At 37.0% G+C, this 17904-nt stretch overlaps 1 protein-coding gene and 1 pseudogene across 1 annotated transcript in view; both read right to left on the reverse strand.

The window, feature by feature from the left end:
- PRKG1 (protein kinase cGMP-dependent 1) overlaps positions 1–17904 on the reverse strand; it is a 1184353-nt gene that overhangs the window by 1143463 nt on the left and 22986 nt on the right. The gene's annotated exons all lie outside the window — the stretch shown is intronic.
- Positions 11897–14439, reverse strand: LOC143653122 (acidic leucine-rich nuclear phosphoprotein 32 family member E pseudogene; annotated as a pseudogene).

Raw genomic sequence — 17904 nt, forward strand, 5'->3', positions numbered from 1 at the left:
AAAGGATCTAACATCTGACTGAAAATGGCTGCAAAAATAGAAAACAAACAAAAAAGTCACACATTATTTCTAATGGAAAATTGCCATGGCTGCTTTTGTCTGCCTTCCAGGGTAGGTGCTTCTTACTTGTTTGAGCCAACAGGATTGGAGAATTCCTGGGCAGGTTTTGCTTCACTTTCCATCTTTGGTTTGATCTCCTGGTATCCTATTCGTTATTCTTCCCTATCGATTTTCTATCTTGCCTCTTATTTCTTTTTTATCTTTCCACTCCCCCTCTTTCTTTTTGCTTTCTGAATTCTTCTTATTCTTCATTTTTCTTTCCTGACTATTCTTTCGTCCTTCCTCAGCAATAAGATTAAGCAGTTTATTGTACTGTTTTCCCCTGTTGTTCTGCCAAGCTCATGCTTTGCTAAAGGTACTGGGCTTTCATTGGAAACATCAGACAAAGCAAATCCACAGCTACTGGCTGACTAGCGTGTACTGGCATATATTGAGTCGGTGCCATGCAACTTTGATAAGGTCCTAACGTTTGCCCTAAGTCACTAGATTCAAAACTAAGGAAAAGTCTTTTATGCTCTCTGATATTTAATTGCTTGATTTCATTCCTGACTGCCAGGAGGAAAATAACTTGGGGCTTCCTCAAAGACATTTGCCATTGGAACCTCTGCATTTCAATAAATCAGTATATCTGGTTTTTAAACCAGGACATATTATTTGTAGGCATAATATAGGGTACCAGAGCTCTTTTGTCTTTCTCAGATATTCATTAATTTCTTCTTGATGGTTTTAAATAACAGAAATAAGGTCACTGGAATAGAGCTGCTTCACTAGAAAAAAAGATCTTTCATTTTGATTGTCTCAGCCCTGCCTTAGTGTGTTTATCTGTGATAAATGCCCTGTCTTTGTCTAGCATTATCTACCAGAAAGAAATCAACTGTATATAATTATTACAAACAGGAAATAATTTCTTTTCTGTTTGATGTTTTAAAGAATGAAAGGCTGTCAAAATGAGCTGACAGTGAGGACAATTAAGGAGTTTGGTTCCAGGGTTGCATACAAGAACTAAGAGAATTAAAGAGCAAAATATGCTGGTAATGAATAATTACTTTCTACTTAGTATGGCACCATTATGATCTGATTGAATTAATGGTCTTGAAAATTTGGGTATTTTATTTTCCTGTCTAACAGCAACTCAGAAGATTAAGGAAAAATCAGAATGTTCTCACATATTTTAAAGCTCTATTTGCCTTAATCTTGGGAAAATGCTGAAAAATAGCAAGATTTAATGATAATGTTTTTGATGTGATCATTTCATTTCTATTAGAAAATTTTGCTACAAATTAAATTTTAGGTAGTTGTAAACAAAAATTAGGTTAATGTAAATAAATCAATGAAAGTCTGGTAAAGGGATATGAATAAGTACCAAACTTGTTTACGTAATAATCCTATTCATAAAACTCTCCAGTGCTCTATAATCAAGGTAGAGGAGTGATCTCTTGATTGAAAAATCCAATGAATACTAACCTTTCAAAACAAAACATTTGGTCACTTTGAAGTAGTGTAGTGATACAAATAGCACCTTATTTCTTCCTTGAAATACACAGAATCAATAAGATGGTAAACCTACTAATAAGAATTTGAGGCATTCAGATTCTCCAATGCTATTTCCCCAGCAGCATGCTGTGGACCAGCTTTGTGGACATGTAATCTATGAAGCTGCTCAGAGCCCAGACTTAGAAGGACCCACACTTGGTTACATGCCCAGCTGCTGTTGGCCTCTTAAAGCTCTCAACAATTTCTGAAGAAGGAGCTGCATCTTTGCTTGGCATTAAGCCCCACAGTCCTAGGTCAAAGATTTGGGTCCAGACAGACATGGACTTGTTCTGGGGCCAGCACTGCGCTAGTGAAATGGGACAAGTTACATAACACCTCTGAGCCCCTATTTTCTCCTTGGAAAAGGAAATACCACTTTCAGAGTTGTAACCACTGAGAGATAATGCATAGAAAATGTGCAGCATGGTCCCAACGTAGTGTGTAAATGTTAATCCTTCGTCTTCTCCACACTCTCATTCCCCACTGTCACGGATTGCCATATTGCATAGATGTGATGGCTCTGATAAGCTATTCCTTTAAGTCAGAATCCTGAAGTTATCCAGTTAGTGGCCTGACCCGGGAAGATAAGAGGAAACAGAGATGATATATAAGGCACATCTGAGTATCTAGCCTGGACTCAAGGCAATGTGGGTCAATAGCTGTCACTCAGTACTCTTGTCATTCCCATGATATGAACAAACGAATGTGGCTGATTGACCTTAGGTTCCAAGAACCCTCACATTATAAAGTGAGGTGGTAAACTATACAGACGAGAGCGGTTAAAAATCTCTTCTGTTAATTGTAGCTGATCATCCACCTCCAGCTGATACAAGTGGGTGACTTTGGGGAGGTTGAAAGAGAATTTCTTTGGCGTTCTCTGTTCCATCCCTATCCATGGAGGCATGGGAGAGGGACACAGGATGTTTATTCCCCTCCCTCATGCCAACTGAAAAGACCTGCACTATGGGAACTTAAAGAACTTTGCCTGTTTAAGTTCTAATTATTCTATTTGTTTATTATGCTAAAACATTTTGAAGTTTGATGGATTTGAGAGGTCTGAGATGTCTAAAGTGGTGGCTGGAGCAGCTTCAGCCCGATGGCAGAGTAAAGGTTGCTGCACTGGAACATAGTTCTACTAACAGCAGGACAAAGGTGTGCAGTTTCAGGGAATGAAACATGGAGCCAGCCCCAAAGATTACCAGGATGGGCAAAGGGACACAGGCAAAGCATCTGAGTGGAACAGAGGTGAGCAGTCAGCCAGAAAAGAAGTGTTGCCCCCACCCCCCCCGCCCCACCCCCATGAAGAGAGTTGCTCAGTGAGGTTGCTACCAGGGTGTCTCTGAAGAATCTGAACAAGTACATGACGGAAACAACCAGCTTTGGACATTGGCCTCGATTAGAAGGTGCCACTATCCCGTAACAGCAAAACTAGCCACATAAGTTCAGGCCCTCGCCTGATCAGACTCAGCAACTGGACGGTACGGCAGCAGGAGAAAAGCAAAAGCAAAGAAGCCAGACATGCCACCCTTTTTCCTGCAACTCTTAAGCATGATAGAGGCTAACATTGGAGAAGGAGGAAGTTTAAATTTGAATGAGTTTGGAATTTTGGTATTTCATTAGGTGGGGAAAATGTTACTGGGACTGTTCTTGTGATTGAAACAGCCCGAAAAGGTATGCCCTTTCCCAATATTTCATCCAGGGGAGGGGAAGAACAGGTGTATGGAGCAAGTTTAGAGGGGAGTGGTGGAAAGGGGCTTTTACGCCTACACCCTATCAGTCCAGCTGGTTTAATGACCCAGATTTGGACCTTAGCTTGTCCAAAGGTGGAGCAGCACGGCAGGCAGGAGCTTAGTGATTATGGTTTTCTACATATACATATATTTTTCAAATCATGTCAACATTCAGCCTCAGTGTTTCATCTAAAAAGAGTCTACTTCATAAGGTTGTTATAGAAATCAAATTAAGTAACAACGTAAAGTATGTAAAATTTAGCATAACTTAGTAAAAATGAGTTGTTTAATGACATATAAGGGGAAGATCCTGCCTCTGATCAGAACAAGGGAGAGGAAATAAAGTTTGCTCTATTTAATACTGAGCTCCAATATAATTAACTGTACATCTTTAGCTAGAATTTTAGCTTCAATAAGAAAATATTGATTATTGATATAATTAAGAATTCACTGAAAAAGTACAATTTATTATAAGTATTGAGTTCTTACAAATAACTGAGGAAGATCCTGATTTAGATTTGGAAACATTTCCTTTATGCATAAATGAAAATCAGAACCAAGCCCTACCTTGGACACGAGCAGTTATGGCTTGCTTGAACAATATCGAGCTCTGATATGGAAGCTGCGTTTCATAATGGAATGTTAAGACTTGAATATCGTTTATTAGTCTAATACATTGAAAATAACAGCATAAATTTAAATGGCATAAATGTTTAATTAGTCAAAACATAATGCTCAAAGCAAGGAATACTTCCCTAGAACTCTCTGGAATATCAGAAACGCTTCCAGTTCTGAATGCTCTTGACTAAATTTTAAGGCGAAAATTTTGTGCTACTTTATTTTGTTTGCTTTCCTCAGAACACAGTGAAAGTATATAAACTACAAAGACAGTTTGGTAAGAATCAGAGGGAATATTTGGCTTAAATTCAAATTGGAATGGAACTATGAAAAGCAGTGAATTTTTAGAACCCAGAGAAAATGCCCAGGTTATGCATTATTTTTATTTGTAATCTGATTTCCACATAACGTATGATTAATCCAAACAATTTATTATTATTTGAGTCACTAGAAACCATCTCTGTGAATTTGCCCAGAAATAAGAGAAAAGGTAATGTGGAATGATTTTGGTGCACAGGTCATGATTTCTTCTAGCTTTCTGGATATACTTTTGCTATCATAGGGCTGACTTTTCACACAATGACTGTATCCAACTTCTCAGTGACTTATCGATAAATCTCATTAGAAAGGTCACTATTTTTTATAGATGGAGGGCTACAGCTTTCCCTATGTCCTTACATAAGGGTTGGGTAGAATCTATAAAAGTGTGGTATTTGGGTTGAATATTCCCATGGAAAATTTAGACAATTGCCCCTTACTTGATATACGAGGTATATGAAGATCCTAAGACCTCTGCACAACTCCAAGGAAGAGAGAACTCAACGACTAGAATTGAGTGTCCCAATAGGGTCTCTGAGTCATAAATGATTTAATAAAAATAGATTTGTTTCTTGCACATCTGAATTTGTGGAATAAGATTCATACTATTTGAACCAGGCTTTTATTTTTAGTTACTAGATCTGTAGGCAATTAGATAAGGAGAAAAAGAGACTGTTTTATGTTTTATTTACTCTGCAAACTGCCAAATCTAGTAAAGAGGGAAGGCTTCCAACGAAGGCCCTTGACTGAGCTGGAAAGAATTTGTCCTGTCTTTATGGAAAATGGCTCAGCATTATTAACTGAAGACAGAATTGCGATGGAGGGACACATTAAGTAAACAAATAGAGATGTTTCCTAGGTTTGATAGCAAATTCTGGCAAAAGTTATATTTGCCAAAAACGCCATGGGAACCAAAAAGCTCAACTGGTCCCTGGAAAATTGTGAAAGTGGTACAGTTTCCGCTTTGTCATCAGGACCTATTCATAACTCTCTGGGACTCTTCTACCCTATTATATTTCCATCAGAAACTCTAACCCAGAAACTGTCCCCATAAAATTTGGACCTTGCTTTTCTCCTTTCTCTATCAAGAATTGCCTCTTTCTCCAGATCCCTTAAAAAAAAATTGGATCAAGCAATAAACTATATTTGATAACTTCTGGTATTATTTTAATGGATTAACTTTTCAGTAATAAAATGCACATTTTAATAGGGATCTTCGCTGCTTTAACATGCATACTTCCCTTAAGTAGCAATTTCAACAGGCGCAGCATTGAGAGGCAGGAAATTCTTTATTAAACCCCAAAGGTGTTTTCCAAATTCCAAAGATGGTCTCACCAATATATCGCATCTTTCATGTTCTTCTTACAAAGTGGCATTGATTTGCCTCCATCAATAGACAGGATTGAAGAGTTTTTCTCTTTTTGGATGCTCTACCTTGAGACCCAGCCATCAGGCTGTGAGGAAGCCAAACAGCCACATGGGAAGGCTATATCAAGGTGTTCCAGCCACAGCCTTAGCTGAGGAACCAGCCAACAGCCAGGATTCACTGACAGATCTGTCAGCAAGTGAGCCCTCAGATGATTCCAGCTCCCAGCTGACACCAAATGGACAGAGATAAGCTATAATGCAGATTTTGTGAGCAAAATCAATGCTGTGTTTGTCATTAAATTCTGGATTTTTTTTATATGGCAAAAAATGTCACTATAACACCATCAGTCTTAATGTATGGATAATTGTCCAACTTGCTTATCATTTTGACTAACCTTTTCAGGTTAAAAAAATCAAAGTGGGGGCGATATGATGGTGGCTCAGTGGCAGAATTCTTGCCTGATATGCCTGAATTCTTGCCTGATATGCCTGAGACCCGGGTTTGATTCCAGGTGCCTGCACACACAAGAAAAAAAAATCAAAGTAATAAATCAAATCACATTTGTGAAGGTTTAGAAGGTCACATGAGTCTTAAATCCATTTAAGATTTATTTTCTACCTGCGTGAAGCTAGGCACAACAGTTCCTCTGTTAGACAGTGGAAGAAGAGAGCTTTCTTCCAGAAGTTAGGGTTAAGTTTGAGAATGATAGTTAATCAGTGAATATAGATTTCAGAGCCCTTACGGTAGTATATTGAGTAGTTCTGAGACAGGAAGATGTTTTTATATATAAGACAAGTGGAGAATACTCGGAAATTATGACCTTGGAGAAAGAATCATCAACTAAAATAGGCTGAAGGAGCTATAGATGCTGAAGTAGCAAAATGACTTCATAATTCTATTTGTTAAATAGGGCCCCTAGAAAGTAAGTGCCTCAGTGCCTGGGCTGTGGCATACAAAGCCACAGGATAAACACAAGCACACATTTTCCAGGCATGAGGGAGGGAGAAAAAATATTTTATACTAAAACTAACATAAACATGTTATAGATTGGGATACAGAATGTATGAAAACGGATTTTTAAAACAAAAACAAAAATCCTCAAAGAAATGTCCTGTTTTCAAAAAAATATTTGGTTCATATCCCAGACCCTGAGTATTTTTCATTCTGTCCTTCTAATCTTGCAAGATCCCTCTATGCTTTACTTAAATCTCTAGCTAACCATTCAAATTACAGTTGAAACAATGAACTTCATCTCACAATTAATTATGCTCTATATTTGACATTTTTAGTATGTGATTTCACATTATCTTTAGCAACTTCTATGTTCTATGATATTTTGAAAAATCCTGGTTGAGAAGGGCTGATTCAGGACATACTGTCTAATGGTAGTGAAAGGAAAATTCCAATTTTCAAATCTTCCTGCATAAATAAATTACTCTCCTTCATTTCAGTTTTATATTTCAAAACCATGGACCTGGCAATGTTTAATTCCAGAAAGGTTCAGCCATCTTGCATTCCTATAACAGCACCAATCTAGATGGATGTTAATGGAATTGAGTATTGAAGAAAGTTTGAAATTATCAGTTAAATTCAATGGAAAAAATCACTGTTGACCCAGGATGTCAATTTTTCTACTCCACCACTTTCTAAACCTCCAGAGCCCCCAAGTGCAATCATGTGAGAAAACTGTCTTTATGAGGACTTGCTGAAAATCGCACTGATTGAACGAACTGATGTTTGAGTTAACTTCTGAGGCACGACCCTGGTATCTTTCAATTTATGGAATCTTCCAGAAAACCACTAATATTGTCAGGAGACATCTTTGAGTTTACTTCTAGAGCACGGAATGAGATATGAAGTTGCTGTTAAAGTTTTTGTACTTTTTATGTATTTTTAAAGCATCAGTTAGAAATTTTACATAACTATCCTACCCCCTACAGACTGTAAGCAGGGAATTTTGTCTATTGTATTCACTGTTGTGTCCCAAGTATCTAGAATAGTGCCTGCCACATTTTTTGTTGAATGAATATGTTTGTTGATAAATGTATATATTTTGCACATATACAATTATAGATAGATGGGTGGATGGATGGACAGATAGATGAAGAGAGACAGATAGATATGATAGGCCATCTTAAATTCACTTTGTGGGCATCCATATTATTTTCAGTCCCTGGAAAACTATGAAGAACAAAATGCCAACCATAATTCTTTTGAAATGACTGCTAAGGAAGAGAGGGAGATAGCCCAAACCATGAACAAGGTTTAAGATATTGTTAAAAATTACAAACAGAGCTTAAATAATTATAAGATACATAGTTCACACTCCTGATTGCAGTTTGGAAGGTCAATTACAGTTATGAGTAAAATTGTATAGGAATCCTGCGAGACTGGACAACTAAATTTGGTAGAAGTCCCACTGTTCTGAATGAGGAAACTCCAACCTAAAAACGGATATTGAGAGTGGATGGGGAAAGGGAAAAGAAAAAGTATACAACAATGAGACGCAAGCATGAAAAGTCACTTATACTGTAAATTTACACTATGATTATCTTCCCAAGGGTATGTTCTCATAGGACACCAATTCCTTGTAATGAACTGAAATCGGTGCATTATCAGAGTTTACAGAATTGTCTCATGCAATATTTTACCAAGAAATTTTCTACTCAATGCTTGACAGCTCTGGAAAGTGTAATTGCACATACAACATGCAGACACTTGAAATTTCTGTAATTTTCTGCAAGACAGCACTAAAAAATGCTGCCTTGACTTGGTCCTGATTTTCAATTGCTGCTGTTCTTTTCAAAATGAATTACCAGCATTACGAATGCATCCTTATTGTGAATTCATTTGTGATGGGTTGTTTAATCCTTCAATGATACATATTTTACAATAACCAGACATGGGCCATAATTTTACAATCATTAGATTCCAAGACATGTATGCAGTGTGATTCAATTATGGATCATCTATAACTATATTGAAAATCTATAAATAATACCTACCATCCATTCAGTTTTAATTGGGCCATGACACTTCTTTAGTAATGCGTAGCTTATGCATTTATGCTGGTTAGACAAATTGTAGCATAATATCTAGGTGAGCATATCAAAATTTATGGGGTTATTTTTGTGTTTAAATCTATTTTTATTATATAAAATCATGAATACAAGCTCATATTGCAAGACTCTTTTCCAATTATTTCATAACTTATGTTCTTCTACTGGAAATGGGACTAATTTGGGACAGGAGGTAAGGATGAGCTGAAGTTAAAAAAAAAAGTTTTTGATGAGCAGTCTCAAAAGAGGAAAGAAATATTGAATGGTAAATGTTATCTGGACTTAATTCTGGCCTTCCATTAGGATAGGCAGTAATAAAACAAACCTTAGAACTAAATAACCTTTCAAATTTAGAGTTTATAACAGCAAACAAGTTAAGACTCTAGACCACTGATTTCCTAATAAGTTCACCATAATGGATCCTTTCATAATATTTAATTATTCATATCGTTATTTAAAAGTGCTTTTCCTACAAACTAAATTTTATAATTATTTTCTTTTTTCCCTAAATTAATCATTAGAAACATATGTAAAACTACCAATCAGAGTTTCTGATGTGCTTAGGAAAAATAAGATTAGCATACTGAGTTGACTTAACCCCATCACAATATTTTAGTAGGCCTCAATCTTTTTATACTGAGTCAATGCATAATTGAAAACTTTAAATATTGAAACTTCCTTATAGATTCCTATTCTCTAGAGATTAAGAGAACACCAGGTTACACGCAATTTTCCTCAACTTTTTCAAAACATTACAAAATGTTTAGGAGATAAACATTTGGAGAGAGTATTCAGTTCTAATTATGGCCCTGATTTACTACATTATCTCGGACATGACACTTAAACTCTTTCAGCTTCATGGTCCTTATTAAAAGAGAAAAAAAAACTGGTGGCTAAACTAAAAGAGACAACATAGGTATTGGTTAAGAGCACGGCTTCCAGAGAAGATTGCCTGAATTTGAATCCTGGCTCCATGAAATCACTTAATATCTTTAAAGCCATCATAATCAAATTGCTTAAAAACCCATGATAAGAGAAAATATTAAAAGCAGAGAAAAAGACACATTGCATATAAAGACCCAAAGATAAAAATTATCACAGACTTTGTTTCAAAAACAATACAAGTCAGAAGGCAATGGAATGACACTCTCAATGTGCTGAAAGAAAAAAAATTGTCAACCTAAAATTCTACATCTAGCAAAAATATCCCCCCAAAATGAAGGGGAAATAAAGATAAGTATTTCATCTGTAAAAGATATAACGTAATTGTATCTCACTTCCTAGGGTTGTTAAGGAGATTGATTATTTAATATAAGTAAAATACTTCAAGCAATGCCTGCAAGTTAATAACCACTATGGTCATAAATTTAAAATATAACACTAAAATAAGCAACTGAGACTTTTTCAAATCTTTCATTTTACCTGGAAACTAAAAATAGTGATTTAAAATGGCATGTCTTCTAGTGAAAAGAACAAGATATCACAGAATAACAGAGCCCCAGGGGAGAATCAGAGGTCAGTGCAACTGTTTGTCTCATAACTGGGTCATACCAATAACATATCCATTGAACCAGAAAGTAAATTCTTTGAAGGTTTGAAACTACATCTTAATATAGTGCTTTGTTTTCAATGATATGATGAAGAATATTTTATACCCCAGTTCATTTATAAAGCAGTCATGCCCATTATCTCTTTTTATTATAATTAAGACTTGCATTATAACAAGGTTATTTAGTTGTCTCATTCAGTAAATGCTTATTGAAAATCTTCTCTGTGGCAGGTACCCTTCTGGATTTGGGGATTCGATGAGAACCAAGACATAATACTTCTCAAGTTGTTTGGAGGAATGCAGGAGAGAGACGTGTAAGAGGGCAAATGCAATATTGAATCCAAGATAAATGCAGGATGTTATGGGCACACAAAGGAAGGACATCTGGCCTAGAGTTGAGGGATTAAGGAAGCCCTTTTAGAGGAGATGCACTCGAGCAGCATTCTAAACAAGAAACCAAATAGTTTAATCAAGAATGAGGGAAACTGGAGGAGTTAAATGAAGAGTTTAATATTGGACATTCAGCAAGTCACTTAATCTCTCTGAGCCTCAGTTATCTCAAATCTAAAATGGGGCAAAAAATACCTTCTTCACTGGGCTTTGGTTAAAGTTAATGAAATGAAGTAATAGAAAAGTGCTTTAAAGGCCATGCAGGTAATACACAAATGTACAAATACTGCCAAAAGGTATTGCCTACTGGTCTTTTATTTAAGCAGGACTTTATTCAAAACACAGTGGCACAAAAGTATTAACTTCAAGATTTTTAAGGAGAGATTGTTTATAAACTTAGCACACTATATACATACTGCCATAAAAGAACATTAAAATAGGATCAAAATCTTCTACAAACTATAAAACCCAACCTAACTTATTTTAATGAAAATACCACCCACAAAGCTAAATAAGTTTTAAAAGCTATCTGGAGGCTTTTGTTTTCAAACCAAACAACTCTATTTTTGATTGTACAATAAGATGATTGACAAGAAAGTCAATATATAAATTTAACTTTTAAAATAAGCATTTTATAATCCAGCATACTATGCGATAAAAATTTTTATGTACTAAATTGGGTACTTCAGTTGCTAAAAAAGAGTAAAATGTTAAGTTTTTCGGAGGTTCCAATTCGTCCACTGAACTTACCCAAGAATTTTATTTCATTCAGTTGTGTAACTATTTTAGTTTCTCCACAAATAATTTCATAATTTTTATTTTAAAATCCCAAAGTCTTATACTTTAAAATAAAAAATAAAAGTAGTAATAGATCCAGTAATTTAAATGTGTCCCAGTATGTGAACATAACTCCAATTAATTTGCTGACATCAACTTGGAAAATACTTACAAAAATTCAAAACAAAGGGGAAAAGTGTAGATAGCTGAGTGAGCCCTCCATGACAAAAACAGAGGTGTACTTGTCTACTCATAATTTATTTGGTAAACATATAAGGAACATATACACGCACACTCACACTTATTCCAAATATTTTTGTTTTTATTTGATATCATTTGAAAACAAATTTCAATTTTAATACAGATTTACTTTCAAATAATTTTCCAACTGCCTATTATATTCCAATTAAATGCTGTAATATCTGGTGATGCTTTATAACTATAGGGAGAATAATGGAAAATTAAAAATACTTTGCAAAGTAGTATCCAAATCACTTGGGGAGCAAATTTTAAAATATTGTCTTGAATGTTTCATTAATTATCAACAGGCAATTGTTCTGACTTTTGAAGAACAAAGATGCTACTTCCAAAAACCCGCCCTGCTTATTTTCTTCATCCTACAAATGCAGTCTACACACACTGTCAACCAAGAGGGGGGATTTACATTAAGCAGAACCTGTTACATTAAATGGCATGGATAATAATATTTGGAGCTGAGAAAACAGTCAATTTCTTTCTTTCACTTAGTTGTTTAAAACTAAGAGATAGGTTGCGACCAAGACTACACATTTTCCTGGGCATCCCCAAGTTTCCAAATTCATTTTTGAGATAGAGGAAAGTGAAAGAAGAAAGGAAGGTGATCATAAAGGCGTTGCTGAAATGAAAAAGAATGCACACCCAAAAACAAAACAAAATAAACCCTTGGCATGTCATGATCTGCAGCTTGAAGAAAAACTGGCTCACCTTCTTGTCTCTGAACTTAGTATAAGCAATTTTCCCTTCAAAAATAAATAGTCACCTGGATTCTCAAAGGTTTCAGAAGCCTCCACAAAATCCATAAACTCCATCGTTGAATACAACCTTTATGATTCTGCTTCTCCTGTCCAAGTTATCATGTGACAAAAAGTACTCAAATCAAATACTCTAAGCTGAAAAAAACGTCATTGTCTTTGAACTAAAGTTTTCTGGGTCACCTCTAAAAAAACCAAGTTATCATTCAAGAGACTATTGCCATTTCACATTAAAGCCAACTGTTATTTCAATTAGTTTATAAACAACTTTAAAACCTTATGAATGACATGTAGCATACTAAACCTGTATAAAACAGGCTAAAAATGACTAATTCAGTGAACGTGAAAAATTAAGAATTTCACAATGGGGTCAATGAAAATATTTCTCTACATACAATATAGAGATTAATTAATCTCATTTGGAATGATAAAAAGGCAAAAATAGTAAAACCCCACTTTTGCTATAAAAAGTTACACATTATCTTCAGTAGAGATAGTTATCATAGAAGAAGAAATAAAGAGATTGTGGTCACTCTACCGTAAACCCAGGAACATTCGAATGATCTAAGCCAGTCTTAGAATGATCTCGTTAGCTTCTTCCGCTCCATCAGCTTCAGCATCTTGTTCCCTCTTCTCCCCTCAAAGCTTGTCCTCCTCTTCCTCTTCCTCTCCTTCTTCAACAGTCATCGTCATCCTCTTCATCCTGTATTTCTTCTTTCATGAAGTAAGAGTGTCCCACCTCTCCCTCTCCCAGTTCTGAGCCTGCTTCATCTTCCTCCTCCTCTTCTTCATATACTTCAAGTGTACCAGCTTCCTCTTCCTCTCCCTCATCTTCATCTGCATTCTCCTTCTCCTCCTCTTCAGGGTCTGGTACTTTGTTATCATCCTGATCACATCCCTCGAAGCGTGTGATTTCCTGCAGTAGTTCAAAACCATTTTCTCCATAATCTTCCAGGTTTGTGATCTCACATTAAACAAGTCAAGACTTTTCAAAGTTTTCAGATTTTGCAGAGCTTCTACTATGCTGAGATCTTTCATTTGGTTTCCACTCGGAGTGAGGTAGGTAAGATTTGGACATTTTTCAGCCAGGACTTCCAACGCCTCCAGAAATTGCATTGTCACTAAGTTAGAGCTTTCGAAGTTTATTTAAGCTGAGAAGCTGGGCCAGTGAACTTAGTTCCACATTAACCATACTCAGAAACTAGTTCTTTAAAAGTATCATTCAGGTCCTAAATTTCTCCACTGATGCCTTGGCAATGATTGAGGACTAACTCTTACCACTTCTGGAGCACTGTTCCTTAACTCCAAGTTAATCGTCGTCTTCTCCATGTCCTCCTCCTCTCCTTCTATCACTATTCTCCTCCATACCCTTTTCCTGTCTTTCCCACCACCCCCAACTCTAGCATTTAAAAAGATTTGGAAATGAATGAAAAGAAACCCAAATAGAACACCACCATCCACAGACAGGTGTGGGGAAGAAAGAAGACAACAGCAAATGGAGTCCAAGGTGTTGGGACTCGGTGCTGGTTTGAATCCATGGTGGACCCCAGAAAAGTCATGCCCTTTAATCCTCATTCAGTATTGCTGGGTGGGAGCATTTTGATTGTTCCCATGGAGATGCAACCCACCCAATTGTGGTTGGTAACTTTTGATTAGATGATTTCCATGGAGGTGTGTCTCCACCCATTGAAGGTGGAGTTGCTTACTGGAATCCTTTAAAAGAGGAAACATATTGGAGAGAGTCCCTTTTGGTAGAGCCATGAGAAAGCCAGCAGACGCCACCATGTTCGCCATGTGCCCTTCCAGCTGAGAGAGAGTCATTGAACGTCATCGGCCTTCTTGAACCAAGGTATCTTTCTCTGGATGCCTTAAATTGGACATTTCTATAGACTTGCTTTAATTGGGACATTTTCTCAGCCTTAGAACTGTAAACTAGCAACTTATTAAATTCCTCTTTTTAAAAGCCATTCTGCTTATAGTATATTGCATTCTGGCAGCTTGCAAACTAGAACAGACTCTAACTTGGCTGGCCCCATCTTCTTGTACAGAAACTTGTGCACGTGTGCACACACACACACACACACACACACAGTTCCTTCCCCTTCTAGGGCTGCTCAGAAACTCTGCCTATTGGCCTTTGTACTGCTTTAGGAAATAAATGATATTCTGAAAAAGTAGGAAAATAACAGCATTTTCCATTTATTATAGAAGCCTGAAATGATGGGTTAGTTAAGCATTTTAGCCTAAAATATGCCCTGCATTTCCATCAGAAAAAAGTGAATAATTTTATTCAATAATAATTACAAAGATTCAATAACAGTACATACCCAAAAAGCAAGACAGGGCCACTGGCTAAGAAAAGGGCTAGGAACACAGGTTTTGAAACTTGCTGATGAAACATTTAAAACAGAGCATTTAGTACACACAACTTGATAATGCTTTAATGCTTGACTGAAAAATGAGAAAGACTGTGGCTCACTCATATCTAAATCTATATCCCTGCTTCCTTGCCAAATCCAATGCATTCAATAATATATGTCTATTAACTGTTTGTTGAATTAAAATAAATTATTTTCTGAAAGCTTCATGTCCTAAAACATATGTGGAAGTACATATCACTCAAGTGATACGTCAGTCCCCTACAGGAAGCTTTCCTGACTTCCCAGTTGGTAGACACAATGCCCAGCTTCTCTGTTCTAGCCCCCTAATGCCCCCTCCCCCCTCAGCATGCTTCAATCATAGCACTTAACACAGCCTGTAAGAAGACTCTCTTTAGAGGGCTCCCTCCATTCATTTCTGTGGACTCCTCAACAACTGTATCTGGTGAATTTGTTTCCTCAGAACTTAACACAGCATCTGGAATATAATAGACACTCCTTTAAATATTTACTGAGCCACAGCAGCTCAAAGCAGAAGGAAGACTGGGGTTCAGGAATGCCTGCCTGACTGTGGAACTAATGGGGATCCTCTTTTCCAAACCTAAAATTAACAACAAAATGAAATGTTTAATATTGATATTAAACTGTCTTGACCGTACTAGGCATTAAATAAACATATAATGTAGATCTAGTGAGAACCAATGCGGAACTCTTGCAAGAGCCTGGGAGAGAGATTTAACTGCAATCTGGAAATTCTTTCACAAGTAAAGACTTTATTTTCCCTTTTTCAATAAGGTTGCAATGAAAGCATTTTTTAACTAACGCAAATTTTATTTAGCCAGCAAACTCCGTTCCATAGCACTACTGATGCAGTTTCGGCTGGATTGCTTAGAAATCACTTTGAAACATACTGAACACATATGGTGGGAAAAGTACGATGAGTTCCCATCATATTGTAATCAAGTCTCATCTGCTGGAAGAAGTAAAAACATCAGCCTTACTCTATATCACTTGAAAAACAGGAAGAACAGGAGCCAAACACTTCAACCCAGTCTCCGTACTGTGTTTACTTTTAGCCCAGAACCTCATCTAAATCAGAATTGCGGGATTAAACAAGTGTGAGGTCACAGGCCAGCTTTCTCAGGCGTTCATCTCCTCGGCCTCCACTGCCCTCGACGATATGTTCAGTGAGAGCACAGCGTGGCCGCTGTGTGCTACCTACACATGCAGCGTCAGCCCTATCGAAACACCACTATGACTGCAAGTCTGGGGGGAGAAACATGTTTTCAAGAAAAGTTTCTACTACCAAAGCCCCATCACGTACAGCTGGGATCTGATTACTATCTTTATTCTTTGAAGAAATGATAATGCTCTCTGCCAAGCTACAGCAGACAACTCTAGTTCATAAAAATAAAGATAACACCATCTTACATTGGCTGATATGATGAGAAACTGATAGTGTCCTTTGGGGCATCTCAAACACTGAAGAAAAGGATGCCTGCACCCAGCGTGGCTTTCAATAAAGCAACAGCACTCTCTTCTGTCGACTGCAATCATTAAGCCTTACCGCCCTGGCAGGCTACTGTTAGAAAGTGGCATCGAGGGTTTAATAGCAGGACCAAAAGCAATGGGGAGAGAAGATGCAGCACACCTACAAATGCAGCCGTACAAAATCCAATTACCATACATTAGTCACGTTTACCATCAAAAGAAACTGCTTTCCATTCTTCCATAGCTTTTAAAAATGTCCTTTGTGTTTCTAAAGCGCCCAGGCGTTTGTGCTCCTAAAGCTTGGACTTCATTATACAAGTATCCCTTTTTGCATATTATTGAAGCTGTTCCTTTGTAAACCTAGAAAACTTGTTAGAGCCATTGAATGATATGATATGAAACAACCTGTACATTTATTGAGTAGCCTCCCTATTATCGCCAAATGACTCAGATCACTGAAGGGAGAACATCTTAAAACTAAGGTTACCCTTTATAACTACTGTTTTGTTGTAAGATGATACATTGACAACCTTAAGATGAGGAATTACACTGCTTCTCTTATTAGCTTCACATTATTGGTTCTTGTTTAAAAGTTTTATAGAAAGGTCCAAACGAAAATCTTCAATGGCTTTACCTGCCATTAGGACAAAATACAAAATCCTTTACACCATCTTCAAGGCCAGTGGTGAGAGCAGTGACAGAGCAGAGTGGTGACAGTAACAAATCCTAACATCCAGAATGGCCAAGCACTGTTCTAAGCAATTCCTATATATCAATTCAGTTAATCCTCATAGTTATTCTATGTGGCATGTACTTTCAGTGGACCATTTTGCAGATGGCACAATAAGGAAAAATTAAGTAATAAAACTTGAACTCAGGTTTTCTGACCCTTTGGTTCATATTCTTAACCTCAAGTCTTTACTGCCTCCCTCGATCCACTAGAAACTCATGCCACTGTCCCTCTGTACTCCAGCGACAGGCCCTTCTTTCTGTACCTCCAACATGCCAAGGTCTTCCCCCACGTAGGTCCTTTTACACATCTTCTTCCTACTGTCTAAAATGCTCTTTCCCTTTCAATTTACTCCCCACCCTTTAGTTCTCTGTTTAAATGGCACCTCATAGAAGATTCTATCTCCAACCACCCTATCTAAAGTAGATTCCTCCCTTTCCCATTTTCTGCCCTAGCACCCTTATTTATTAACTTCCTAGCATTCATCAAATTTGAAATTATTACTTTTTTTTATCGGTTCCCTCATTCGTTGTTTGTCTTTACAACTAGATCAGAGTCTCCAGTTGGGCTGGAACAACTGTATTCTCAGTGCCTAGAACAGAGGCTGGGCATACAGTAGGCATTCAATAAATGAACAAATGAAAGCCCTTTAAATATGTTTTTAAATGCATGCTTTCACTCTGACCTTTGGTGGCATCCTCTCAGCCACTCGTTGATTGTGCACACATGGGTGACTGAAACAGATGGTCTTGGAAAGAAGGTGCTGCATTATCTGGTAGCGGAAGTGTTCAATCACAGATGAACTGACTACTCAGGATAACTGATGTAGGGAGGACACAATACTGAATGAATAAATACGCACATTTCACTTTTCGAGGAATTTCTAACCTTA

The sequence above is a fragment of the Tamandua tetradactyla genome, chromosome 13 (assembly GCF_023851605.1).
Source record: "Tamandua tetradactyla isolate mTamTet1 chromosome 13, mTamTet1.pri, whole genome shotgun sequence".
Classification (NCBI taxonomy): domain Eukaryota; kingdom Metazoa; phylum Chordata; class Mammalia; order Pilosa; family Myrmecophagidae; genus Tamandua; species Tamandua tetradactyla.